The following is a 9,870-nucleotide window of genomic DNA, read 5'->3' on the forward strand; positions in this document are numbered from 1 at the left end:
GCTTTCCTTTTACTTTTTATTTAAAACTCATGTATTTTAATTTTAAAAGGATATTCGGTTACTTAGGGTCAACGAGAAAAAATTGAAACCCAGTAAGTTAGGGTGCGTCTTTTCTCGAATTTCTAAATACGAAATATTGACTTATTTTGAGAATTTCTTTTTACGAATAAATACAAGCGTAATTTTTTAAAACGATGTGTATTTATCTTATATGGGCATAATGTAAAAATGGCCAATATATTTAAACATAATACGTGATGTAATGATGATAAATAGGTATAAAATGACTATACGGACGAAATATTAGAATGATAAATGAAAAACAAATAGATAAATATCATGGTAGTAACAATATGAATAGAGTAATAATGAGAGTATTTTAAGGCATCAACAACAAAATAAATAAAATAACTCAAAATAAATAAAAGGATGAAAATGAAAAATGCTTAATAAGAAAGAAGTATAAATAGCATCCAATTAAAAAAATGAAAGAATAAAAAATAAATAGATGAAATAAATGACAAATAACATCACATTTAAATATCTAACGAATAAATGAAAAGAAATTAATAAATATATAAATAGGTAAAACAAACATAAATAATAACTCAAGTATTTAAAAGGTAATAGAATAATAGACAAATAAAATAAATATACATATTTTAAATTTAAACATTTTATGTGTAAGAAATAAAGAATTAATAATAAATAAAATAAAATAAAAAAGGGTTGAAATTTAATTGATGAAAGCTAAAATTAAAATGGACAACAAAATTTAAGGATTAAAACAGGATTTAGATGAAATTTAAGGGATAAATTTAAAAAATGGAATTAATAAAACAAAATAGAGGACTAAAATGATACATGTTAAAAGAACTAGGGGGTAAACATGAAATTACCCCTAATTCCTTATGCGCGTTGTTTCTCAGGTGGGTTAAAATAAAATTAAAACAAAGTTATAGGGTAAAATGTGGAAATATATAAAAATAGGGAAGACTATATTAAAAAGTAAATAAAAGGCGAAAGGGCTGAAAATGCAAATAGCCCATCAAAGCAAAAAAGCGCGGATCTTGGCCGCATTTGGTTCGGTTTTCGGGTTTGATGCAAAACGATGCCATTTTGGTGCCAACTTAGGCCCAAAATGACATCATATGGGCTTAACTATAAGAAATAAAATTTTGACTGAAAAATCATTTTACACCTATTCTTAAAAAAAGAAAAATTCTTTCACCTTTTTTTCTCTCTAGGTCTCAAACCAGAATCTGGCCAGGCTCCGGCAAGCCTCCGCCGTGGCTCTGTTGTATCTCTACTGTAGACGGTGGTTGGAGGTGCACAAAATTGGGCCTTTTTAGCCCTTTTCAATCCTCTTTTCTTTTTAAAATAAAAACCTTTAAATCCGATTTTGGTTTAGAAATAAAGAAGAAAGTAATATGAGAAAATAAAACAACCTCCATTGCCTTTTGAACCCTCATCAGAACCCATATGGGTTCTTGGGTATTCGAATGCTAGCAACGTTCGACGGAGGGGGGAGACAAATCGACAGGTAAGATTTTTACTATTTATTTATTTCAAAGAAATAAAAAAATAAAAAGAGCACCTTTGATATTTTTCTGTTTCAAACTTTTTCTTTTTCTTTTTTGTATTCAAAATCCCCCCTAAATACATTGATCATTGGGGCTTTTAAAGCCGATTACAAAATTCTATTACTACTCTTTTGTTTTTTTTTCTTGTTGTTTTCTTCTGATTTATGTGTTTGCAGGTGACTGTGGCAGAGCTGCTGTGGCAGAGCTGAGAACGCACATGGGGGCAACGGTGCTGGTGGCTTAGGGTTTCTTTTTTTTAGTTGAAAATGTTTAGGTTGTGGGCTTCAGAATTTGGGTTAGGGTTTTTATTTTTGGGTTTGGGCTGTTTGATTGAGTTAATTTTGGGTCATTAGGTTTTGGGGTTTTTATTTATTTTCGGTTTGGTTTTCTGGCGGGCCGAGCAAATTTGGGCCTGTATAGATACCTAAGGACAATTTTTGGAAATTTTGTTAAATGGGCCTTATGCACGTTTAAGTGTTATTATACGATTATTTGAGGAATGGTTAGCATGTAACTTTGATAACTAACAAATATTAGTGACTTAAAACCTATACGAATGATAATATGAAATACGTTTCTTTTAGATTGAACTTTCACTCATTGTATATGATATGAGATGGTGGTGTGACATTCCGTATTCGGGCTTGGCGACCAGGCCAGATATAGGGTGTTATAAAAAATTACATTGATTACACTAGAAATCCCCAAATCTTTCTACATAATTATGGCCTTAATCTTATGTATGGTATATATAAGGCATCATTTGCAGGTATCCAAAAAGCTTGAACTCTTGATCGCATGATGACTGTCACCTGGCCCCCAGTTATACTCGAACTCATGACTGCATCACGATTGCCAATTGGGACCTCCACCTAGACTTCGACCCTTGATCGTATCAGGCAATATCACCCGAAACCCTGACTTGCCCAAGATGGGTTTCTCAGGTAATGGTCCTATCACGCCATGACATATAAAATGTATGTGTTCTGAGGCTCGTTATCACATCCCTGACCTCTTAAATCTACTTATAAACTTCTACCGTTTCACCCGAAAACCGTCAACCTTTTCAAATAATGTTAAACCCTAAAATATTAAAACCCTAAACACTAACCTTAACAGAAAGAAAGGGAAAATATGTCCAATTGACCACACTTTCACTTTTTTTTCTTCTGAAAACGACTTATTTTTCTAAATTAAAAAAAATCAGCTTAAAAGCCTAACTAAAGAAACGAGATTTTCTATTAATTTAGCCCATTATGAGCCTCAAATTGAGAACCAAATGATTAAGAGTCTTGTGCCCTACCACTATAGACATCGTGTTTTTCATCTATATGGTTTTAGTTTTATTCCCTTTTTCTCCTTCTTCTTGCTTTTCCATTTCTTGAATATTATATATATATATATCATTTTAACTTGGCTTGCACTCAACCATTGAGCTTTTTTCCCTTAAGCAGTAAACTATATAAATGAAAAACGAAGTTTACAATAAGGGTTATTTATTTATTTTTCTTATTAGCTTTTATATGAGTATTCGTTTTATATTTTTAGGTTAATAATTTTTAAAGTTTTAATAATTTGAATTGTATTTCTTTCATATAATTTTTAATTTTTTTTACAATTCTAATAAAAAATTATATGTTTTTTTTATATTTGAATTCCATCATAATTTGTTCATATTTATAATTTTTAATACATTAAAAAAATTAATTTTTTGAATTTTTAAATATTCTTCCTAACAATTTTTGAATATTTTTACAACTTTTAATTTCTTAAATAATTATTTTACTAATTTTTGAATTTTAATAATATAATTGTTATACTATTTTTGAAATCTTTTTATTATTTGCATAGCTTAACTAAAAAAAAGTTACAATTTAGTCATTAAACTATTTGAAAGTTTTCAATTAAGCCACTGAACTATTCAAAAGATTTTATTTGAGTCACTGAGTTGTTAAGTTTTTTTTAAAGTTCCACTAGCGAGCTCTAAGTGACGATTCGATAATCGGTACGGTGGATCAATATACATTGACATATAGGATAACATACATTAGATCCAAACCGATATAGCGGTCAGTGTTAGAGATTGGAGAAAAATTGTTTGAATTCTAGTTCTCAGATTCATGATGTGCAAAGTTATTTTATGAAAAAAAAAACTAAACCGTAAAAAAAGGAGAAAAATAATTTTCGATTGGTATAGACAGGATAAACAAAGAAAATTATATAACGTCTATTTTAACTTTTAATAACTTAATGTAAATTTTTAAATAATTTAAAATGAAAAGTTATCCTTATTTAGCCACGCTAACAAATAAATTGCTATTACCAATCACATCGGTACAATAATGATAAAAGAATATTTGTAACTAAAAAAAAAATAAATGGGTATTTTGTAAAAGAAGTTGAAGGTTTCTTAAAATCGATTCCAAGCACCTTAAATTGAACGGTTCTGGTATTATGAGTTTTACGGTAGAAGTTGTGTTGACCACATGGAACATGTCACAGAGAAACGTGTTTTGACCATACACTTCAGTATCTTTTAATTCAAATCTAGACAAATCAAAATTGAAAAATTCATAAACGCTATATCATTAGTTTCATCTAAATTTATTGCAACGACTTGTGATTGTTGTAAATGACCGAAACTTCCATTTCTCTGTACTATTTGGATCATGGCTGCTTCCTCTGAAGAATTGGACATGAGGACAGAATTTCAACCTATCAAATTCAATTTTAAAATTGATGAAATAACTTTTTTCTTAATTTAACAACCTCAAGACCGCAAAGTATAGCCTATAATTCAGCATTGAGGATTAAACATCTACTTAAATGTTTTCTGAAACTTTCCTTCCAATTTCCCAACAAGTCAAGTATAACCGCTTCAGTTGCCCACCAATTATCAGCCTTGTGGACCCATCCATGGCTCAGAGATTCCATTTAACCTCTTCCTGTCTTTCATTCATTACGTCACCTTTTGTTATGGACTCTTTAATTGTAACAGCCTGATTTTAACCCTAATCGGAACGGTAGTTTCAGGATCACAAATTCGAATAAGAAAAATAATTAAATATTATTTTTCGTGTTCTGAATGCGTGAATTAATTGTGTAAAAATTTCGTTTTAAAATTTCATCGTTTGAATATCCGATCCGATAAATAGGACTTAATCGCATAAAGCGAATACTTCGTGGTTGATTGTGTAATGGTCAAATTATGAATGTTTAATTTTAGGGAGTGGTTAAGTTGCAATTGTGCCATTTAGTTTAGTGTGGGACGGCATTAGCTATTGAAAACAATTAAATTAATTGATATTTATATGGGATATTAGTTAATGGTTAAATAAATGAATTTATATTAAAATAAAATAGAAAGCCATTTTTCATGTTCATCTTCAAGCCGTGATTAACAAAGAAAATAAAAAAGAAACAAGCTTCATATATTCGGTCATTTCCCAAGCAAATTAAGGTGAGTTTTCAACTTAGTTTTCATTAAATTTTGTGATTTTGAGTTGGTTGTTAAGTTGCATTTAAAGCCCAAGTGTTAATTTTTGAATTGATAGCTATATGTTCATTCGGCCATGAAGGAATGTTGTTAGATTTTTGTTTTGGAAGTTAGAAATTTAAAGTATGTGTGGTGGATGAACGTCTTTTAGGTTGTGATTTTAATTGCTTTTGTGATTTAAGTCTAAATTGTGAATTATTTTGTTTTAGACGAGTTAATGTAAAATTTTTGTAATTTTATGATTTTATTTGTTTAGTAAGTTAAATGGATAAATTGATTAAATGAGTTTAATTTATCTTTAAATGAGTTTAATTTATCTTTAAATTAAGCTCAAGATCAAAAGAGGCCTAACTCGGATCGAGGAAAAGCGAGGCTAGCTGAGTAGCCAAAACTATCGTACGAAATTATCGAGGTAAGTTCTTAAGTCACAAAATGAACTTGATTATAAGTAGAAATAAATGTCACGTCTATACCGATCACAAAAGTCTCAAATACTTGATGTCTCAAAAGGATCTTAATTTGAGACAGCATCGGTGGCTAGAATTACTTAAAGATTACGAGCTTGTGATTGATTATCATCCCGGGAAGGCTAATGTTGTTGCTGATGCCTTGAGTCGAAAATCACTGTTTGCTTTGCGTGCGATGAATGCGCATTTGGCTATGACTGTAGATGGTGTGTTAGTAGCCGAATTTAAGACAAAACCGTTACTTGTGCAGCAGATTCGAGAAGCTCAGAAAGTTGATGATGATTTAGTTGCAAAACCGGCTCAATGTGACTCAAAAGCTAACTCAGAGTTTCTAATTGATGCGGATGGTTGTTTGAGATTCAATAACCGACTATGTGTTCCGAGAAATATAGAGCTTATACAGATGATTTTAAACGAAGCTCATAATGGTCAGATGTCTGTTCACTTGGGTAGCACGAAAATGTATAACAACTTGAAACAGCATTATTGGTGGCATGGTATGAAACGAGACATTTCTGACTTTATTTCAAAATGCTTAGTATGTCAACAAGTGAAAGCTGAGCATCAGGTGCCTTCTGGATTACTTCAGCCGATTATGATACCTGAATGGAAATGGGACCGAGTCATGATGGACTTTGAATCGGGTTTACCGTTGACACCGAGCAAGAAGGATGCAATCTGGGTTATTGTTGATAGATTGTCAAAATCTGCTCAGATTACTCACTCGATAAGCTAGCGGAATTGTATATTTCTCAGATTGTGCGGTTGCATGGAGTACCTGTTTCTATTGTATCGAATAGGGATTCGAGATTTACATCGCGGTTTTGGAGGAAACTGCAAGATGCGCTAGGTACTAGACTACATTTTAGCACCGCTTTTCATCCCCAGACAGACGGCCAATCCGAACGTGTTATTCAGGTACTTGAGGATATGTTGAAATGTTGCATCCTTGAGTTTAAAGGTTCATGGGATCGATATTTGCCTTTGGTTGAATTTGCATACAACAATAGTTTTTAGTCGAGTATCAAGATGGCACCTTACGAAGCTTTGTACGGTCGTAAATGTCGTACACCTTTGTATTGGAATGAGCTCAGCGAAAGCAAGATTCACGGGGTCGATTTAATCAAGGAAACGGAGCAGAAAGTGAAAGTGATTCGTGAAAGTTTAAAAGCAGCATCAGATAGTCAAAAATCGTATACGGATTTGAAACGTAAAGATATAGAATTTCAAATCGGTGATAAAGTGTTTTTAAAGGTTTCACCGTGGAAGAAAGTGATCAGATTCGGTCGTAAAGGCAAACTAAGTCCGAGATTCATCGGACCAGTTGCGTATAGATTGTTGTTGCCACCTGAACTAGAGAAGATTCACAATGTCTTTCATGTTTCGATGCTTCGTCGATACAGATCCGACCCTTCACACGTAATTAGTCCGTCTGAGATTGAGATTCAGTCTGATTTGAGTTATGAAGAGGAGCCGATCCACATTCTAGCTCAAGAGGTGAAAGAATTGAGAAATAAGAAAATTTCGTTGGTGAAAGTGCTTTGGCATAAACATGGAGTCGAGGAAGCAATGTGGGAACTCGAGGATACGATGAAAGAACGTTATCCAAATCTATTTACTGGTAAGATTTTCGGGGATGAAAATCCCTAAAGGGGGGAGAGTTGTAACAGCCTGATTTTGACCCTAATCAGAACGGTGGTTTCGGGACCACGTATTCGAGTAAAAAAAATAATTAAATATTATTTTTCGTGTTCTAAATGCGTGAATTAGTTGTGTGAAAAATTTTGTTTTAAAATTTCATCGTTTGAGTATCCGATCCGATAAATAGGACTTAATCGCGTAAAGCGAATACTTTGTGGTTGATTGTGTAATGGTCAAATTATGAATGTTTAATTTTAGGGAGTGGTTAAGTTGCAGTTGTGCCATTTAGTTTAGTGTGGGACGGCATTAGCTATTGAAAACAATTAAATTAATTGATATTTATATGGCATATTAGTTAATGGTTAAATAAATGAATTTCTATTAAAATAAAATAGAAAGCCACTTTGCATGTTCATCTTCAAGCCGTGATTGACAAAGAAAAAAAAAAGAAAGAAACAAGCTTCATATATTCGCTCATTTCCCAAGCAAATTAAGGTGAGTTTTCAACTTAGTTTTCATTAAATTTTGTGATTTTGAGTTGGTTGTTAAGTTACATTTAAAGCCCAAGTGTTAATTTTTGAATTGATAGCTATATGTTCATTCGGCCATGAAGGGATGTTGTTAGATTTTTGTTTTGGAAGTTAGAAATTTAAAGTATGTGTGGTGGATGAACGTCTTTTAGTTTGTGATTTTAATTGCTTTTGTGATTTAAGTCTAAATTGTGAATTATTTTGTTTTAGAGGAGTTAATGTAAAATTTTCGTAATTATATGATTTTATTTGTTTAGTAAGTTAAATGGATAAATTGATTAAATGAGTTTAATTTATCTTTAAATTAAGCTCAAGATCAAAAGAGGCCTAACTCGGATCGGAGAAAAGCGAGGCTAGCTGAGTAGCCAAAACGATCGTACGAAATTATCGAGGTAAGTTCTTAAGTCACAAAATGAACTTGATTATAAGTAGAAATAAATTTAATTGTTGAATCGAAAAATATGATGTCATATAACCAAATGCCGAATGAAGATTGAAAGATAACTTGTTCAAATGATAGTTTTATAAGTTGTTGATTGTGGCTTAAATCTTTGAACTTTCTGACTATGTTAATTATGTTAGCCGAATGTATAAGACATTAAGGAAACATATTAGTTATGGTTCATTGATGTTTTGGGGTATGTAAGAGTATCAAAATTTGCATGAACAAATGAGTAATATAATGTGATATCAAAGTGTTTGTATGAATTACATGTTTGAGCTATATTATATAGGCTGTTACTACTATGGAATGTATTCGGGCTTATGCCTAGCAAGCATATTACTGGTGAACATATATCAGACTTTGGTCTAACAGGCCTTGTGCCGGTGTGAGATTCAGGTTTATACCTAGTAGGTTGATGCCGGTGAATTAAAATCAATTTGATGAGGAATTTAAGTAAGTAAAAATTTGACCCTATGGTTTTATATGTGTTCGGTCACATTGTAGTTTATAAAAGGTGTTACTTTGGATATGGATCATTTAGTCATGATGATACGAAAAATGTGATGTTTATTTGAATTTGTATATTTGCTCGTATAGGTGAAAATCTATATGTGATGCAAAAGTCTTTCTTCTTAATATTTTGCTATTTATGTGTATGCAAAAGGTGACATAGCGTAAGTATTGACAAATTTAGGAGTTGAATATTTGACTATAGATGCATAAGGGAGTGATTTGTTAAGCTATCTTTCACATTGATGGAAAATGGTTATGAATTATAAAAATATTCTGCCAATTGAGGTATATGCATAATCTATGAAATGAAGTTATGTGTTATAAGAGATATTCGTTAATAGTATAGCTTTGAGGATAATTAAGTTGAGTATTAAGATATGTGACTTGTGACATTTGTTCTATTTAAATTATGTGAGTTGTTTATTCAGTATTTTATTGATTATAGAGTTGGACTTTGAACTAAGATTCTAGATGCAAGAACGAATTGGATAAATGAATGGAAATCACATTCGGTGAGGACATAACAATTTCTAATAATCCAATTTCGATTCTTATATCTATCATTTATTCAAACATAGTACAAAACATAGCTTAAGGACTTACTAAGCATATGAAATGCTTACTTTAAATTTTATGTTTCTCTGTTTTATAGATTCTTGAAATCAGTTGAAAGCTCGGGAATCGTCAGCATCTCGTCACACTATCGACTAATTTGGTATTTTATGTTTTAAGCTAAAGTTATGGCATTTATAGGCTGAATAACATTTTGAGATGTTATATTTTGTTCTAGTACTTGTAAAACGCCATGCGAATATGGCTTGTCTATTTAGTTAAATGCGATTTCAGGTTTTGATCACTTTTATGGATGTTATAATTTTGGAGTTGGATGTTTAATCTATGTCTTATTTTTAAAATGAGAATCTAATTATACATGTTCTTATGTATTTAGCCGGATAGATGGTTATTGAATAGGTTTTGGTTGCGTATCTCGTTACTTTAGATTTAGTTGGTGCATTAATGCAATAGTTAAAACTAGTTGCAATGTATTATGCATATATGTTATTTGTAGTGTAGTTATGCAAGATGAATTATGTTTGATACTTTGATATATATATATGAAACGATTATGTGTATAGAATGATTGAATATAGATTAAATGAACCTTAGTATTGAGCACTAATTGCATTCGGCTAAA

The 9,870-nt window shown here is 31.4% G+C and overlaps 1 long non-coding RNA gene across 1 annotated transcript; it reads left to right on the plus strand.

Moving 5' to 3' along the window:
• The first annotated feature begins 7,581 nt into the window (after positions 1–7,581).
• LOC107963375 (uncharacterized) lies at positions 7,582–9,555 on the plus strand. The gene is made up of 3 exons (XR_005928661.1): positions 7,582–7,682; positions 8,027–8,109; positions 9,328–9,555. It is a non-coding gene; the product is annotated as an uncharacterized lncRNA (long non-coding RNA).
• The last annotated feature ends 315 nt before the right edge of the window (positions 9,556–9,870 follow it).

This window comes from Gossypium hirsutum, chromosome A06 (assembly GCF_007990345.1).
Source record: "Gossypium hirsutum isolate 1008001.06 chromosome A06, Gossypium_hirsutum_v2.1, whole genome shotgun sequence".
Taxonomy (NCBI): domain Eukaryota; kingdom Viridiplantae; phylum Streptophyta; class Magnoliopsida; order Malvales; family Malvaceae; genus Gossypium; species Gossypium hirsutum.